The sequence below is a fragment of the Myiozetetes cayanensis genome, unplaced genomic scaffold (genome assembly GCF_022539395.1).
Source record: "Myiozetetes cayanensis isolate MyiCay16 unplaced genomic scaffold, myiCay2020 scf20-37, whole genome shotgun sequence".
NCBI classification, from domain to species: domain Eukaryota; kingdom Metazoa; phylum Chordata; class Aves; order Passeriformes; family Tyrannidae; genus Myiozetetes; species Myiozetetes cayanensis.
The window spans coordinates 9795714-9815643 of NW_026087412.1; the positions used below are offsets into that span (position 1 = coordinate 9795714).

Genomic DNA, 19930 nt, shown 5'->3' on the forward strand with positions numbered 1-19930 from the left:
CCAGTCCCTTTTATATCTAATAGGAATCACCTGACACACAATTGTCTTTTTTTTTTTTTACGCATTTTTATCACTGAAGAATAAGCATCAGAAAATGAGAGCCAAGCACATGGTTTGAGATGTATACTTAAGCTTTTGAAATCAAATACTTGCTTCAAGCTGTTTGAAGTATTTAAATCATTTTGGTCTGAAATGGTACATCACAAAAAGAGGGAGGCCTGCAAAAGTCATCTGTAAAACTGTCCACTGAAGCTAAAAGCTCTTTGGGAATAGGCTGGGAGTAGCTTTCAGTATTAAACATTTTGTAAAAGATCATATTTTTCTCTACTTGTCCTTTAAATATGAGCAAAGTGAAGATTTCTCTTAGCCTCTTTTTAGGGGTTTTGATTTCTTTTAATTACAGGACCAAGAGACATTAACCAAGAGACAAATTGCTCTAAAAGTTAGAACAGTAGCAAGTAGGTAATATTTTTCAACTAGAATTTCCACAGTGGAAAAGATATTATATATTTGTTATGTGCCAAGAAATGAGTAATATGAGAATGCTTTGATTCTTTTACAAAATGGAAGAGCATTAACAGCGTTTCAGTTTTTTATTAGATATCTCTATTATATATATTTATATTTTTTATTATATATAAAATTCTTGTGATTACCAACAGTCTCCCAACAGATAAATCAAAGTAGCAGAAAAGGCATGCAGTTATTAAATAGGCTGAATAAGAGAAACCAATTCATTTATATATTGAAGAAACCCATTATTATCTCAAGTTTTGAACATTACCTCAACTGTATGTACACTATTTAAATGTTATTTAGACTACAGAATTCATTTGTTGCCATTGATGGCTGATTAAAGTGTAAATGGTTTTGTTTTCTTCTCCTTAACTTTTGAATGCATGCAAACAATTTTATTCCCATATTTAAATCACCAGTGCCAAGACTGTGACTGAAGTGGTTGTATTTTAAACAAATGCAAACATTAGTTAAGAAGTACAGAGCTGACAGAATCTCAGCTAGAGCTGGAAGGGCATACAGGAATCATTGTAAGTTAATAAAGATCAGTAAAAGAAATCACACATTTCCTAATCAGGCTTTCATCAAGATAGATAATATGACCTATTTTACACTTAAGCAATTAAAATAGAAGCTGAAATATTTGGAGATGATTAATTTCTTCAGTAGTTAGACTTAACAGGTGATATTGCCCAAGAAATAATCTACTGAGAAAATGAATTCTTAATCAAAATTGGTTTTTGGTTGATTACTGGGTATTGGTTTGGTTTTATAAAGAAAAAGCCACTTCAAAATTTTCCTTACTTTTCCAATGACAAATTGTATTCTGCATATTCTTTTAAAAATTAAATGTACATCACTGTTGTGACTGCTGACTGAGGCCTTTGGCAATCTCAACAGTGAGAGCAGCATAAATATCAAACCAGATTGCAGCAGGTTAATTTTGAACAGAGGAAGCAATAGGATATTCATATACAACGCCAGGGAATCTGTGCTAGTCATTTTTGGAGTTCTGAACTAATCCCTAACAGAACTATCCCATGACTGCAGTTGGCAGTAAGGGGCACTGAGTGAGTCCAGCAGATCCCCAGATTATAGTTTGAATCAAACACAGACTTTGTGATATAATCTGGGCTCATAGTCAAATAATCTAGATTCAGTACCTTGATAATTCATATAAAATCATCATAGAAATTTATTCTAACCTGTACCACAACTTTATTCTTTTAAAACTCTGGGTGTATTTAAAACCAAAAAAGGAAACAAACCCCTTCTTAGAACATATCTGAAATGAAAATTATAGAGTTCTTGTTTCAGTCTGAGTATTAGGAGATGAATGTTGCATCAGGAGGTTCTGGAATCAGGGTCTGGGCCCTGCTTTGCCCCCTGACCAGTCACAGGAGGGTGGAAAATGGCCTGATGAACCTAAGCCAGGTAAGGTACTGCAGGCACTTCACCTGTCAGAGGGAGCAGAGCAGCTCCCACCTCATTTCAGGATGCATTTTAATCTGCAATAGTCATCTCTGGCCTACAACAGAGTATCTTTCTGCACCAGCTCCATTGCTATCCTCTCCCCTCCAGATTATCCAGTTAATAAACAGAAAGTTCCAAGAAGTCAAAAAAAACCCCACCCCACACCAGAGGCAGCTCCTCCTGCCAGCAAGTAGAGCCCAAGGCCCAGGTGTCAGTCCCTGATAACCCACCCCGCTCCTGCAAACAAAACACCCCGGGGAGCGAGGGGGGAAACTACACCGGGTGGGCAGCTCAGGGCTCTGGGTTTCCCCCTGAAGCAGGACCATGAACGCACGCGAAGCTCTCCTGGGCCAGGGGTCACGCAGCCCCTGCAGCAGGACAGGGGGCAGCAGGGCGGGCTGGGGGGCCGCGCCCGGAGCCCCCGGAGGGGCCAGCGGGTCCCTCGGGCAGGGCCGCCCGTGCCTCTGTCCTTTGTGCTGCACCGGCACTGCCGGCCAGCACCGCGCACCGCGCTCCTGCCGCTGCTGCTCGGGGGCTTCGCTGGCTCTGTCACCCCCAGGGTCACCCCCAAGGCAGCAAAGAGATGGGCGACTGCTGCAGCGCGACTTTCATCCCACTTAACTCCCTAAGGAATCTCCTTTGTCGCTGTTAACAGTGGGATTGAAAAACTGCCTGCAACTGCGGTTGGCAGACAAAACAAACTTTAGCGACACAATTTTAACTGGTTTCACTAGGAATGAAGATGAGCAGAGCAGTGCACTTGAACAGCAGATCTGCAGAGTATATTACAATACCTCTAATAGCAAGTTTATCTTAATGCAAAAAAAAAAAATATTAACATTTCTAATGAAGCATAATTATTGGGAGGTATTGACATTATTATATATTCCAAGGATACATTCTTACCTTTTCAGACAACAGAAGAATGTGTTTTCCCATTCTACCTACAGAACATCTTAAAAACACTTCAGTGTTTTATACTAATGCACAAGAAATCTACTGTGTTACAGCAGAAACATGGAGTTTTGAACCTATTTGGGGAGATAGAGACTTAATTTCTCTTCTGTGATTCTGCATCTCCCAGTCCCGATCTACGTGTTTAACACTCAGGCGTTAAAAGGTAGGAAAGAACAAATAGTAACTTTAAGGTGCTGCACCTCATTTTGGAACATTTTTTAGTCTGTAGATAATTATTACCAATCTCAGAGCATAGAAAAATTTGGGCTGAGAAAAACAATTTTGGGACCAAACAACAAAACGGAGTAAACCAAAGCCTCTAGACTGCAGGCCACTTGCCAGCTCTTCTTACAGGAACTTTCAGTTCTGCTGCTTGCTTTGAGTGTAGCAAAAAGATAAACATTTTCTTGTTGCAAGTGAACAAACACTGCCATGCGTGACAAGTTGATAAGCGCTATCAAGGCTCGTATCGGGAGTTTATTAGTTCATTGGAACCAGATACAAAAAGTGGTGGAAAGTTTTGCTGTGCCGCTGAAAAAAGAAAAATAACTGGTCAAGGCCCAAAACTGTTGTGCTGAGAAAAGGTTTTCTATTCTTAGTAACTGGAGTTTTCCCTGCTATAGACAATTTTGCTTTCTGTTTGTAGCAAATTCCTCAATGTGTCTGCCTCCTCTGTGCCCCTTGCACCACTGAGTGGTGGGTCTGTAATTCCAGGTGGGACAGATACAGCAGTGTAAATTCTGCACTGATAACCAGCTACGTTCATGTCGTGGCACAACAGGCAGAATTTTTTGAGTGATTTAAGTTACGTTAAAAATAAGCATTTTCTGCTCTGGGTCTTTTCACATTAACTGTGGATGTTGGGATCTTATTTCCATGTTTTTGCCTGTTGTGTTATGGAAAATTAAACATGGTGTATGTAGATATGGTACAAAACAGGTGCTATGATAGGTCCCGCTGTACACCTTTATTTAGCACTTGCCTGATTAAATTTTTGCCTGATTATTTTTCTGCTGTTGGTCTATGTGCCTTACAACAAATTGATAGTGTTTGACTCTTGATATTGTCACCAAATCTGTATCTGTACTAAGATCTGCCAAAGTAAATATTAAAAAATCCCGCCATACATCCCAAATGTCACTTTTAGTTTCCCTTTCACAAGGGTATGCAGCATCATATAAACAAGGAGAAACAAAGAGATAAGGCAGTGATGTATTATAAGGGTTTACCAGCAAAACCTGGATGGGGGTACATTAATCACAGATGATAAAAACATACGGAAGAAGGCTGCAGGTTTCAGGAAGAAGAGTTATATCCTACGCTGTAGTGACTTTTTGGTATCATTTATTTTATTGAACAATTATTTTAGAAAAGTTTTCATGCTTTTTCTTACAAAAGGAACCATGCTATTTCATAGTCCCTTTCCCCCACTAAGACAGGCTTTTAAACACCGTTGACGTTTGTGGTATGCCATTTTTATGGCTCTAGAGAAATAACAATAATACATTTAGGAGAAAATTGAGACACATTATGTCTGGAAAATGTTGTTACACTCCCTCAAAGAAATAAGAAGAACTTATTTTAATATCCTGTCTCACAATATGGGGTAAAATGGAGAAGAAAATTAGGATGGGTAGATGAAATGTATACTTTAGCACGATGTGATCAGTGACCAGATGTAATATTTTCAGTTATTTGCAAGACTTCAATGATTCCCAGATGCCTGAAGTAGGGCAAGGAGGAGGACCAGGAATTTCTCCTGGATTTGATGGTTGCTTGGCGCTGTGGAATGTAGATACCTTTGCCCATTTGTATAGGAATTGTGTCCTGTGCCTTGGCTGCCCAGCAGGAGCTCCCAACTGAATACACAGGCAGTCTGGCAGGACTTCCTTCCTCCCTCGCTGAGGGCACACACACAGGAGATGCATGTGCAGGATGTTTATGGGAAAGAATAAGAAAGTTTTACTCTTACAGCAACTGAATGCTCCTGAGAGTGTCCCACATCTGGGGGTATTTGGTGAAAGTAAACACACTCCTGTCTGTTTTGAAGGAGAAAGAGCAAAGGCTTTTTTTCCTCTGCATTTTCAGACACTGAATAAAATTCTGCTGCGAGACAGAAATTGTTTGTGTGCAGATGCTTGGCTGCCTTGAAAATATAAACAGTTTTCTTGGTAGCATATTTATTCACCACATTAATATTAGTCAACTAGAAGTTATTATTTTTTTTTTTAATTGAACTGCTCTCAGGCTAATAGCACAGAAGTATTGCTATTGGCATGCTAGATATTTTCAATTAATTAAGTAAATAAGTTCACTAATTTAATAAATTATTTTTCAATCATTTATTTATTAAATTCATTTATTTAATTGCTTATTCTGGTTTCTTCTGATTCTCAAATCTAGAATATTAAAACTTAAGCAACAGACCAGACACTGACATGTACATGTAAATTCAGGAGTGGGATATGGTCTGAAATTAGAGCTGTCTTGATAGAGGAGACAGTTCCACTATTCAGCAACTGAGGCCAAGAGCAGCTCTAAAGGATTCAGAATGTCAGCAGTCTGGTAAGAGGGCCCATAAGGTGAACATTTCAATTGAAGTCTTTTGTGAGCTCGAAAGCTTCTTGCAGTGCAAAGAAATTCCTCCAAAATGTCTGGTATTTGATGGCAGCAGACCTTTGTATTGTGATAACCACCAATAATCTGGGGTTTTATAATCTGTATTGTGATAATCAGCAGGTAACACATTATGAAACTACTGTACCTTGACTTGGGCAGGAAGAAAGCAGGATGCTGATGGATCATCATTCCACTGGATGAAGGGAATTGGTGCAGGCCTGTAACATAAATAGTAACCTGTGAGAATGCAGAAGCAGAGGAGGCATGTCCCAGATTAGCTGACTGGCTGCCTACAGGAGCATCACACTGCCTAAAGAATAAACTGTCTTTTAACTTCACACCAAGTTGGCTGCAGGTATTTCACAGGCTGAAGAGATCACATACGGCAGGCACAGACACAGCAGACAGATGGCATTTGTCTTCTCAGGCCTAAGAATATTTTTCCTTAGTTTGTGCCATAGGAAGCTCATAAAACTAAGATAAAATGGAAGAGAATATTGTTTGATAACATTTGTCTTACACTGGGCCTGATGGAGTTAATGTTCATATATTATAAAAGCTCACTGATCTAGCACTTTAGACTCATTATCCTGCCTAAAGGAGATTTTTTTATTTTTTGTAATCAAGTTCTCCTAGGTTAGGTTAGGTCTTCCAGAACAAGTATCCTCTTTCAAGAAGGAACACTGATTTTGACACACTGATTTTGACAACAAAGCTTTGTTCAATTTTAGAGTGAGACCTCAATGGAGAATTTGCTATTTGTTCTGTTACCCTGATTTAAGTCCAGAGAAAAAAACAGACTCCCATGGTAGCTGGAACACATCAGGATTAAGTCAAGTAGTAGTATGGAAGTTCTCATCAACTAAATTTTGGCTCAGATTGTTCTGGAACTCAGAAAACACTTTAGCGCATTTAGGGGAAAATCTCTCTTCCAAAGAATTATTATCAAGCCAGTTCTAAAATGGCTGAGAGAGATAAATATAAATCTCTTAGGACATTTTTCAAAGAAAAGTAAAAGAAATGGTCACACAAAATTATATCTGCATATTAACTTTACATAAGTCAACAGGAATGTAGATAAGAAATATAAGAGACATTTGCATTTGGCCAAATATGTAATGTTTGAATGCAGGATTTATTTAAAACTAAGTTAACATTTTCTGAAAATAATGTAGTTAATGAATGTGTGTTAAAATCTTTTTCTTACCTAAGAATTTATACCCTGTTCCAAATGCTGATATGGTTTGTAGTATTAGTTTTTATTTTACAACAAAGTTCAGACAAAATCATTGAGCCCCAGTACCTGTTCACTGGTCTTATCAAATCTGAATTGTGCAGTTACCTCCAAGTCTTTTTACACAGGAATGTAAATTCACTACTGATACAGAATGAACAGGAAAATATTCAGAAATAGATCTTTAAAATAAAATGAAAGCTAAAACAATGTTTATTTGCCTCCATTTAATATTCAATGTAATTCTGAATGGTTCTGTAAGTATTGACTTTAATGCATTTAAGACAACAAGCTGTTGCCTCATTTTCATTTTTCATTGGATCTACTGTTTTTGTAATACCCACCAGTTCAAGTAATAATAACGAGCTTGTGATTTCCATCGGTGACAGTGGCCACAGAAATGTGGTGAGGGGGAGAACAACAACTCGTTGACTGAAATGACTCCGTGTTTTTCAGAACACTCTTGCAAGGAACCTGTTGGCAAAATTATATAACTGTTACTATTCCATCTGCATCTTTCAAAGTTATTAAATTAAATGCATGAATGAAGGAAAAACCAGAACTGTTTTATCTGTAAATGTATAAATACATATAAAATTGTTTTCATGAGTTACTTTATATGCAGTCAAATGCATAATTCTTCTTCTACAGCCAGCTTTTCCTTTTTTTTCGTGTTCTTTCACATTAATGGAAAAGACACAAAACAATAGCAAGATACCAGTAGGGATTTGCATAATGCCATGTTATATCACATCTCAATGTACAACAGAATTTGCAAAATTTCATAGCACAGGGCCTTGTATTGAATATTGCAAGATGTATTTACTGTCCAAAGGATTCCTAATTATCCATATATTTGCATAATTACCATGAAAATTAATTCCTTTGCAATGGACGAACATTTCCAATTTTGCCCTCAAATTCTTGTCACTTTTCACACACCTGCCACCCCAGGACTTTGCAAAAGTACTTTCTGAGAACTTAATTTTTGAGAAACAAAGCACTGGCAACCTGTCAGGGAGACAAGCAAAAGAAGACATATGCATAGGAAGCAAACAAATGTGTGCATCCATAACTCATCACAAATTCATGCAGAAATAAAGTGCATGGAGAATAACAACAATTAGGAACTGCATTTCTTAATGTCTAAGTTCTCTGAGAACATCCAACATTCCTCAGGCACAAAGAATACTTGTGTTGTTCCAGCAGCTGATTTAATTTGCAATGTGTGTTTGTCTCCCAGAGCAACAAACTGTATCTGTATTTAGTCATTACACAGATAACCTGAGATGGATTAGGAACTGCAGCATCACAGGCCTGACTGCACAACTCAGTTCACAGCAGCTTTGCTTCAGCACTGGGACTGGATCAGAATGAAGATCTGAGTGTGGCCCATATCACCCTTGAGAGGCCATCTCTCCTCCTGCTCACACATCGCTGCAGAAGGATTTAGAAAGGCCCTCTAGGACCCCTTCATTTCAAACCACAGGCCAGCAGTATTTTTGTTGGAGGGTGCATGTTGGGAGCACTCCCTGATTCTGAAAAACCTCTTTTCAGAATGTTTCATAGGGAATTCTGATTATTTGGAGGTGGAGAAACTGTTGTGAAGCAATGGCTCAGCTGTGGTGCACCAGGAATTCATCTCAATGAGTTCTAAGTGTTTATCTCTGCTCAAATATCAATATCTCTCCTCAAATATCAATATCTCTACTCTTCACCTAATGTATTCCTGTACTGATAGGAAATTACATGGAGCCTCCTTCTGAATTTTAAAAAGTATGAATTAAGCATGAATTAAGAATCCTTACAAATTTTCATGAAACAGAGACAATTGCAAGAAAATAAACCTTTGTTGGAAAGGTGCTATTTAGTTGTGCTTGTAGCCTTACTCACTTCTAATATAATTTGACCCTCTACATTTAAAACCAAACTTTTCCACATTGGAATTGTTTTAATAACAGAAGGGATGTGTTTCTTAGTCATTGATAGCCACAGATTATATCCCTGAGTAAGAATTCAGTCTTTATTACCATAGTAAAAGAGCTCCAAGACACAAGAATGTATCAAAGAAAGGGATCTTCCCAAATGTATGTAACAAAAGTACTATCAGAATAATTCTCTAAGTCTGTGCTGCTTCAGTATGCAGTTTTTAATCATTAAAAAGTGCAGTCTCTTGTAACTTGAAGATAAAGGCTTTAATGAGAATTTTTGTGAATGTATTACTTTCCTGTTAAAATACTTGGAACGCTTTGTTAATCCTAGTAAAGCAGCAAATGGCATGTAAAGATGAATGGAATTGAAGAATAGAGTCCTCCTCTGTGGAAAAAAAAGTACTACAGAGCTGAATGATAAATTCTTCACAGAAAAGTATAAACTGAGTAGAGTAATAGAAAGAATTCCTATCAAGCATGTCTAATTTAGTTCTTACTGAAGTAAAAAATGTTACAAATTTAATAAATCTTGATTAAACATTTTTTGATAATGTGGGAAGTACATTATCTGTACTCCTATAGGTGCAATATCCATTTCTACTTAGTTTTTAGATTTACAGCCACATTGATTGTTCTCACTCAAGGCCTAAATTTGAGTGATTAAAATAATGACCAAACATTTCAGAATACAGGAAATGTATTGTACCTGGTACTGCCTCACTGCACCAAATGATCATTTAAGGAGCAAATCCAACCATTACCTATGTATATTTATAGCTATACCGATACACACACATATGGTTTGCTTTAGGAGATGTGAAGGAAATACCCCTTTTCTATAAAATCCACTTTTAATGGCTGTGGGGTGACTTAACAGAATAAGCCCCCTAAAGATGATGGTCTGGTGTTGTAGAATAAGTCCAGATTCAGAGTAGAATCTTTCAAAACTCAGCAAATTCCTCTCTGAGTCCTAACTATCTTCGATCCTTATCATATGAGAGGGTGAATAACTCTTTGACAGCACCCATTTCTCTTCACTGATAATAGGGTACTCCTCAGTCATCTTGTTCATCTCTGTACCGAAGTTTTAGACACCCAAAGCAAGGAGAGATTAATTATCCTTAAATTCACTATGTTCTTTAAAGGATTAAGAAATGAAAAGCCAGTACATTATTTTTCTTACATACAAGATCAGAAGAAATAGTGGAAAATAGGAGTATTCTAATGCTGTCTCACTGTCGCTGCCTATTCTATTTATGACACCACTTTATAAACTGCCAAGTATATTCATGCAACCTACAGATACTCTAAATGACAAAATAAAATTAAGCATGAATATAGAAAAAGTCAAGTATTTCTCACGCAGTAATAGCTTTCACCTATAACCACATTGTAAATTGTACTAGACAAGGCTAATATCACATAAAAAATTAAGCAGCTAGACATTTGACTCATAAAGAAGTAACATGATCAAAGACAAAGGCTAAACGACAAAACAGTTTTACTTAGTAATTGTCCACTTACAATTATGAGCAGTAATATTTTTGTCATTACCATCATATTGATAAAACTTCAGAGATACAAGACTGTACATTAAACACTATGTTGTAAAAACCCCTGTAGTATGAGCTTATAATGAAACTATTGAATTTCCTTATTTATAGAAGCCCTACTGAAAATCAAAGACTGCAGAAATTGGTATCTTTATTACCTGACATCCCTAAAGGCATAGACCCATTTGGAAAAGAAGAGATTGATCTGCATAGCCATAAGTTTAGCATATCTTTAAACAAATACATTTGTGAGAGATCATTTTGTTTCTAATGGAACACGGCAAAATGTTCTTTTTGACAGAACATTTTATTCTGAGTCCCTATTTCTGTATTTTACCCTGTAAATCACTTTTATAAATTATGAGTGTTAGGTTGGAAAAGAGTCTTGACTTGAATAGGTTTTGCCTTTAAAGCAACTGGAACCCCAGACCAGATTCCCTTTAACACATTCAATATGCCTGAGCTGATTTTGGTTTCATTTCAACACAGCAAATAGTTCAATTGACAGGTAATAACGTGAAACTCGAGAGATTTTGGCCCTGATTCATGTGGAATCTGGAGCATTAGTAAGTCTAAAGTGTGAGAAACTAGTAGAGAAATTAAGGAATTATTCATGCTGATATTTACATGCCAAATTATTTACCAAAATGAAAAGTTTTTGCTATATTCATGAAGCACAAATCCCAAATCGTACAACTGTGCTGAACAGGGGAAGTTCCCTCTCTTATTAAATGCAGAGTGATTAAACATTGGAGACTGTAAATGCTGCTTGATAAAAATGGCTGGTGCCGGTCCCAGAGGAGATTCTCTCTGGCACAGACTCTGAGAGCTGGATTAACACACTGAATAAATAAGGATGATGACCTTCTAGATATTACTACTGGCAATTGCTTTGTACTCATTCCTCTGCAATACTCCTGTTGGTTTAGGAGGAGAGGGCACAACAAATTAACCACGAGCCATATGCTTAATTCCACATTTAAACAGGCCCCTTGGCTGCAGGGGGAGTTGCCACTCCAGTGAGGATGTGTTTTATGTGAGGGGAAGTGTCACACAGCTCTTCATCTGTAAATCTGTATATCTGTGTGTCCCTTCACTCCCACCCGTGTCTGGGCTGGGGCTGTGACGTGAGGCAGAAATGAGACTGGGAGTGTCCTGCTGCCCTGGTTATAAAGCAGCACATTGCCTGACAACTGGGAAACTGTTTTTACCTTATTTCAGTAGCTGGACCAAACAAAGAGCTGTTGGGATGTGTTATCCCAGAGACACATTTCAGGTACTGGCTCTGAGCTGCAGCATGCTGTGAAATGACTGGCATAAGCCAGAAATCATCCAGAAAAAGTACAGTTTTTCCTTCAGAAGTTTTGGTTTCTTTGTTATTTCAAACTGTGCATGACAAATATTTGATTCCATGATTCAGTGATATGAATACATATTTTCCCCATTTTCTCCTCACATGTGCCCTTTAATAATGTAACTCACTCCCAGCTGTAGCAGGGATTTTTAGCTGTAGCATGAGGTTTATCCTTAAAGCAACTGCTTGACTGCAGTGAATAATATAAAAAGCATATTTTCAGTCCAGCCACCTTCAACAGTGACCTAAAGGAATCACTCATGGCTAGAGATAGAAAACAACTTGGTTTTAGTTAGTTACCTTTTGGCATTAAAAAGGGATTTTAATGCTTGGATTGAAGTTTTCTGGCAAAATCTTCACTGGCTTCACTTGAATAAGTGAAGAAGATAACTTATTCACTAGAACAAATACTTACACACAATTCCACCAGAATTCCTTGAGTCTTTACCAGCATGGACAAATTACAAATTACAGAGGCTTTTGCCTGAAAGGCAAACTCTGTCCTTAGGTGAAGAGTCTGCCCTAAAATGTGATAGTCTGGTTAAAATACACAGGAGAAACCTTTGTGGTGCTCTCTGCACTTCATTTGACTGCAGCCTTCATTTGATTATTAATCCTCTAATGCCATAAATACTGTAGGAAAGACATGCTAATAAAAAAGACAGCACTGACACCATTAATCATGTGTAAGAGTATATAAATACTGCAGAAATCTCTCTCACTTTTAAAAAAAAATCAGCATGATAACAATTTTCTGAGAGACTTTACAATAATTTCACTGTGGAAAAATATTTATACTCTGAAAATAAAAGCCTTTTAAATGATCATATGATTTTAATTATCATTGTTACTTCTCTGACAGCTTTTAGTGAAATACTTATGGATGTGATATTATTGTATCTGCTCTCTGTTCTGTTTGGGGGAAGGTTTGATTTAGTTAGCAGTGAAGTTTACTCCAGCTGGAAAAATGCATTTCAGCCTTTCAGAGCTTTGTAAATCTGGTCAATCTTCAAATGGCTGATAGTTGGGCAAAACAGGTATCTCCTAATTAAGCCATTACAATGAGGCTGTTCAAATAAAATACTTCTGTGCCAAAAATGCCCAAGTTGCTTACATTTAGAAAAGGTTCAGCAAATAGCTGTTCTCTGATACAAGTTTGCTGCAGGGCACTCTGGAACCTCACTCTGTTTGTGGAATTTAAGGGCACTGGTGGAATTTACAGAGCCCATACACCACATTCCTAAAATGTTGATAAAGACTGAGTTTCAGTTACTTCCATGAAATTTTTAAAGGTCGTCAAAATAAACACTGCAAGTTAAAACTCATCACAATGCAGCATTATTTTTACAATAATCTCTATTTTCCCAGGTATTTTTAAAGCTGAGTTGTTCAGCCCATTTCCTGTGATGAAGAAATCCTTCCTAATTTTGAGTTATGGATAGTGGCATCATTCATATAGAGGCAGAGAATAAAATGACTTAAGGTAACTATTCCAATATATAACTTTGAGGGGTTTATAGCAATCGATTTCATGTTCTACTTACAAACTATATTGAAGGATATTATGTTTGTAAAAGAAACATTTGGCCAAAATCATCTTCCTCTGTACTTCTCTCTTCCCCCTTCCCCAGTCATACTGAAGTCTTTACCCTCTTTTACCCTGGAGTGAAAAACGACCCTGTTTCTGGGGAATTATCCAGTCCAGATCTCATCAGGGAGTTGGGAATGTTCAAAATATTCAAAAATACATTTCAAAATCGAGGCGTGCAAAATAAATAGTAAAATAATCTCGTATCTGAAAATATGGTTTGTACTGACTGTATGTAGATAATTGAAAACACACATGGGTCTCTTACAGTAACATTTGTTAAACCTACCATCTTCAGATATTCAATCCTGAGTATTGAACCTGAATGTGAAAATAAATGTAAGGTATTACATTTATGTATTTTTGGGTATGTAAATATTCCTAAATATTACATTATGCCTTCATTTTACTTTATTTTTGGAAAGAAAACCCATTTTACTTGCTTGTGGAACTTCAGCATTGATAAACAATTTCTCTTTGAAGCTATATAAAATGTCATAAACTTGACTTTTATTGCATTTCTATAGAGCTCTTGTCAATATTCCAGAGTTTGTCTTTTGTTTGGTCTTCTACTGTGAAAACTTTTGTGTCAGAGAACACACAGTCCATGTCACAGTAAGAATTTCAATTATATTTACTTTAAATAAAGCCAGGTAAACTGTTTTCCTGTTTCAGGTGATAGAATTTTGGGATTATTTTTATAATTCTGTTCCTTCCATCTAATATTTAAAATAGTTTCATCTTGTCTGGCATTATTCCTAATTTGTAAGCCAGTGTTCATTGCTTTCCATATCCATGGGTGGTACCCACTACACAGAGCCAAAGTCTTGCCGTGAGGAGAGAGGTGGCTTTGGCTCCAAAATCTAAATCCTAAGTCTAAATAACATTGTAGAAGTAGTTTTTATTTATGATATATAACTGTATTATCCTTCCCTGTGCAAACTGTGTTTTTGCAAGCAGATCTGTAATCAGAATTGGGTAATTCAATTGGTGGAACTCCACAGAGGAATGGGGCTGCCTGGATACAATGCCCTGTAGAACTGAGGATTTTTAATTCTTTTTACTCAGCAGAAAATAAATATATTTGGCTATTGTTTTGCAATGTTTACAGGGAAATTAAAACACCTAAATTTTTTCATAATCCTTGCTTTGCTTATTGCTGTTCTTATGGGTAAAATATTCTATTCTGTTATTCAAAGCTGTGTTGAAAACAGATAATTCATGTCCATACCAATGTCAGGATTATGTATATGAGTTTTAAATATTCACACCAAGTTTAACTCTGATATGAGAAGAAAACATAGAATATTTTTCCAATACAAACCATAGATTTTTGAAAGACTATATAATCCTCACAAATGTGTTCTAGGGCCCACTTTTCTCTGGGGCAGGTACCCTCTCACATACACTGATTACAGGGATAAATGCTAAAAAATGAGGCATCTTTAGCTAATAATAGCGAAGATATAATTTATAGTACTAATGGAATTTACTGTATGTACTGCTATGTATTATACTTTCCCACTGTATAATTTGTTTTATTTCAACTGCAACTCAAGTTGCAAAGGAAGGTCTGAATAAACATGAATTTCAGATGTTGCAACTGAGCACAGGAGTGTGATGATGGGAAATCATTTTGTAATGATCTCTTTGCAAAGAGCTTTAAATGTATGATTTCCTCCAGGGAACTCCATCCAAAGCCCTGCTGTTATTCGAAGGAGTGTGGCCCTTGCAGCATCATCCCCTTCACTGATTTGTGCCATATGAAGATTGCCCAGAAGGGAGTTTGCTGTGACCCCACCTATGCAGTTCCCACAAAGGCCAACACTGAAACTTCCCTCAGGGCCTGCCAGGGATTTCTGCATTGTGGAGGCTCAGGAATCTGATGGCACGACTTTTAAAGGATCATCAGTTCTATACAATTTACTTCCCTCATAGCTCGTGAATCAGATTACAATCAAAGAGCAATGATGGTTGGCTTTTGTACTTTCATTTTCCCTTCCAAGCTGTGAAACACAGTAAGATGCAGCACTACAAGAAGGAAGAAGAGAGAAGGGCAGAGGTGGCAAGGCATCTAAATAGGACCAAGTTTGTTTCTGTGGGTCAGCTCAGCAAAGGGACCAGCGTGTGTTTATGTGACTGTCCTGTGGAGCTGGTCTGCAATCTCCCTTACCCAGTACAGCCTTCCTTGCTCAGATTTCAAAGGCCTTTTTTTCAGGATTCCAAACACACAAATCAAAAGTCAAATTATTAACTCAGTTGTGGAAATTGAAACTGACTGACTCTGTCAAGTCAATGTTTACTATTAGAAATAGGATTAGATTTCATGTCATCACTCCAAATCTTGCATGCAGTGGCTGTGAGTGCTGACTGTGTCACTGTACTGTGACCGTGTTCGTGTGTTTGGGTTGAAGGGATTGGGAAGAGCAATTACCCCAATCAGGCAAATGACTAAAAATGTTTTAAGGATAACTCAGCCACTGAACATAAAAACCCCTCCCATTTCATCCTACAACTCTCATCTTTACTGTGTCTCAGGAATGCTCTGATTCATCCCTATGGAACACTTCATGTATTATAGTTTAACTTTGTATTTCCATCACGACACCAACAATTCGCCAAAACGGCAACTTCCCTGCGCACCAAGTATTGCTGACTCCTAAATCAATGTATCCTGTCTGCTTCCATCCCTGCTCTCTGTCTCAATTATTATTTTGTGTAAGATAAGAAAATCCCATTTTTACCACTGGAGAGCCAGGCTGCTTAGGTCACAAGATTCCCTTGGCTAAATCCTTGAGTATGAATCATGAACTTTCCCTAATAAGTCCCGGCATTCTTCAGATGATCAAGCGAGCTTACCAAGGCTTCCAGAGCTTTCCACATTAATTATCACCATGTTTAAAGTATCAAAAGCAGTAGCTGATTAAGAATTATTAAGACTATAAGTTGTTTATTCTTACTTTTCCTTTCCATCCTCTATTTCTCGTTCTCATGTGGCTTGATGTTGTGCCTGGCGATAATACAGCTCAGCTAATAGAAAACAACATATTGAAAAGATCATGAAAAATATAAAATCAGACTGAAAATTATCCAGGTGAAAAACTGGAAACAAATTTGCTTGCTTTCTACATTAGATGGATCTAAAGTAAGCTATAAATGCCCACGATTTCAGTTCAGAAAAAGCTTTTTTCTCACATTTAATATGAGGAAAATTGTAGGAGAACCAGACTAACAGTAAGAGTCTACTCTGCAAACTTAGAACCTCTGCAAAAGAATCATGCACGCTACTAAGAAGTCACAGTAAATGCCATGTGAATACATAAGTATTCTGTTAGAAATAAATAAGATAAAGACCTTAGAAAGAAAAAAAGAAATTATTTTTTCAGACTTTGGAGTGGAAACAGAATATTCATTCTGGAGTCAGAGTACAGAAAATTGCTGGAATAAGTGTGGATTCTTCTAAGTACTTTAAATCTGGAAATGTGGGCACAGGAAAGATTTTATATTCATGCCCCAAATTTAGGTACTAAATCTAGCAAAAGTAAAACAAGAATGAGTAATTATTACCTCATTAAGTTTAGCTACCAAAAATATTTTCTCATTTTTACCAGGATTAACACATCTAAATAAAGATTGAGTAAATTCCTCAAAGAGTATTTTAAGTGTGGTACAGCATGAGAGAATAAAAGTATATTTTGTATTCAGAAAAAATAAGTTCTGTACTTAACTGGCAGCTCATTAACCATGTGTATGTGTGGGTCCATTACACGGCACACCCAAGGCACAGTCAAAATCATTTGGGAACTTTTGTGGAGGCAACAAATATTTTTACAATAATAGTGATTAAGCCCGGAAATAAAAGCAGAAAGCCCTCAGAGGAAATGAAAAGTGAGTCAAACTCACTGGTGGTTACTTTCAGATTTCTCATCCGAAGTGAGTCAAAAGCACCAGGCGTTACTCTCCCATTCATCATCAATAAACTGCAGTGTAAGAACGCAGTCAGGAGAAGAAGAAACAAGATGAAAGGAGCAAATCCAAGGCATGTCTTTCATATTGTTCCCAAAGCTGACAAATTTGAGAAGAATACTCCTCAACGTAGCATTAAATAGGAAATTCCTCTTTGAGCGCTTCAAAGAATGAGTTTTCTAAGAGAACTAAAACCAGTGGAATAACAAATCCTTTGGAATCAAATTCAGATACTGTGTTTAGATATTTGCAAATTTCAAAAATGCCCAATAATATCATAAAGGTTCAGTACAGCCCTTTCTTGAGGCATGATTTAGTGACACGCTTGAGCTGAACACGAGTCTTGCTCCCAAGGACTTGCATAACTTAGCACCCAAGTTCAGGAAATGACTCTAAGTAATACCAACCTGAGTAAATAAGCTATTTGAAGACACAGGGTGCTCGGCATTGAATTTAATATTTCCTATGTACTTTATCAGATAAACAGAATCCCTCTCTGGAATGAAGGTGTCTCTGCAGAAAAAGAAACATTCTATTGTTTTTCTGACAGTACAGTTTACAGAAATTGTGCAGAAAATCTAGCACGTGTGGGCAGAGAGCTGTGCCATCCCAGTCTTAAAAACCCATTATTTGTTAGAGATAAGCTCAAGTCACTTAAGTGAGAGCTAGACATAGATAAGAAACACTTTTGGAAAAAACCTTAATGTATTCTTTCCAGACTTGTTGAAAAACACTGAAAAGTCTTATAAACACCTCATAAAACCATGCAAAAATTTGAACTAAAATTTTAGGCTACCACTCTGATGAATGTTTAGAGGAGAAGTATAAAGTTCTCCAGAAGTTGTACTGTTTGACTGTTAACTCTTTTTGTCCTGTTCCCCATTGCCTCTGAAAACATTTTGTTTTGTTTTTATGGAAGAGTACAAATGTGCTTTTCAGCCTGTTCCACAGTTCATACAAGAAAAAACCCCAACTCTAAAGCTCTGCATTCAACAAAACACACCATAACATCTTAACCTAATAAAGCATTGCCCTACATTCTGATTTGCAGACCTCAAAATTTAAATATTTTACTTCAGCAATGTGGCAAATTTACAGAAATTAACTCAAATTTTAAGGCCAGAGCACAGGCTCCTAAGGAGAATCTGTCTGTTCGTGTCTTCCATATGGTGTACAAACACAAAAATAATGAGGTATCTGAGCAAAAATACAACTTTTTATTTCTGAAAAGCAAATTATTATTAAAACTCTTTTAAGATAGCATTTAAAGGAATGATGATAAAAATAAAGGTAAGAATATAGCAAAAATTAGATGATTTTGAGTGCTAGACAACTATACAAGTAATTTCCTAAAAGTTCTATCAGTTATTATTAAGCACATCATTCTCTATGGCTCGTCTTTACCCAGAGAGCTCCATCAGGGATCCAGTGCAGATTGTTAATTAATTCTTCATATTCTCTATGTATGACTACATTAAAGTATTAAAAACCTAGCAATCTGAATTGCAAAATTTGGAAAATTACACTCTTCTGTCAAGTGCAGATACCCAGGACTTACATCATCACTCTCCTCAGTCAGCAGTTACTTCTCTTGTTTGTTTTGTTTAGTCTCTCAAAGGGACAAGGGAAGGAGAACAATATATTTTCTCTGAAAATATTGCTCTTAATATATCGTATCTGCTTCCAAGTATTAAATTCAACTTAGTGCCTGCAGTGGTCAGTAGAAATGAACTTCATGGGGCACTCAGTAAGGCAGCAAGGCTGCAGTGATTAAACACCAACAAACGTCACAGGTACTGTTGGCTGTTCTCTCCCTTTCTGCCCTGGGGGTTCTCTCTTGCCTGATGTACCAGCAGTTTGACATGAGAAACCCAACTGATTTTTTTCCTTATGCATGTAATACATTTTAATACATAAGTTCAGCAATGGTAATTATCTCAGTTTAACATTCTACACTTCTGCAAGCTGTGCATGATCTTCATTTAGCTCCCTTCTTTATTATCAGATAATGCATATGTATATGCACAGGATTCTCACCACATCCCACCACTGGTTATGGATTCCAAAAGCAACCGAGGTAATTCTTTCTTCAGAACAAAGAATGCAGCATGTTATTTTTATGTACCACCAGAAAAAAAAACTGATAAAGAGGAAATGAAGCAGGGGAACAGAAAAACAAAGTAAGAAACGAAATCCAAGTTTCTAATGCAGCGATGTAATGCCAAGAAACAACTCCAGAGAAACTGATTAACTGCCAGCTTTTCTACCTGTTGCCAAGAAAACGTTGCTGTGTTCACTGATCCTGTAATTAAACTGAGTATGTTCTGAAACAACTTCTGAATTGTGCCATCTTCTGTGAAGGGGGAGGGAGCTTCATTCCCATAATATACCAATAGAAAGATGCTTCTTCTCTAAAAACTAGGTAGAAGGGCAAGCTTGGTTTATTCATGTACACACATTCTTTAAAGAAAAAAAAATTAACATTTGGAAGGAGCAATCTTATTGCCTATGGACTTTTGGAGGGAAGCACAGAACTATAATTTGCATAATTCAAAATACTAATGTGAATGGCAAAAAGTTTTAATAGCCATCCTTTAATGTCCTTTAAAGACAGCAGTCTTGCTGCCTCCTTTTCTTTTATCAACATTTTTAAAAGGTGAGTTATTAATTGTAGTGCCTTGTAGTAATTCCTAACTAGGATTTTTAATATTTAAGTTATTTACCCATTAATTGCCCATG

At 36.9% G+C, this 19930-nt stretch overlaps 1 long non-coding RNA gene across 1 annotated transcript in view; it reads left to right on the top strand.

Annotated features, from left to right (window-relative positions):
• The window catches only part of LOC126640872 (uncharacterized), a 29447-nt gene extending 9740 nt beyond the window's left edge, over positions 1 to 19707 (top strand). Inside the window, exons 2-3 of the long non-coding RNA XR_007629165.1 lie at positions 13006 to 13120; positions 19197 to 19707. This is a non-coding gene — a long non-coding RNA (uncharacterized LOC126640872). The remainder of the gene's footprint in view (positions 1 to 13005; positions 13121 to 19196) is intronic.
• The last annotated feature ends 223 nt before the right edge of the window (positions 19708 to 19930 follow it).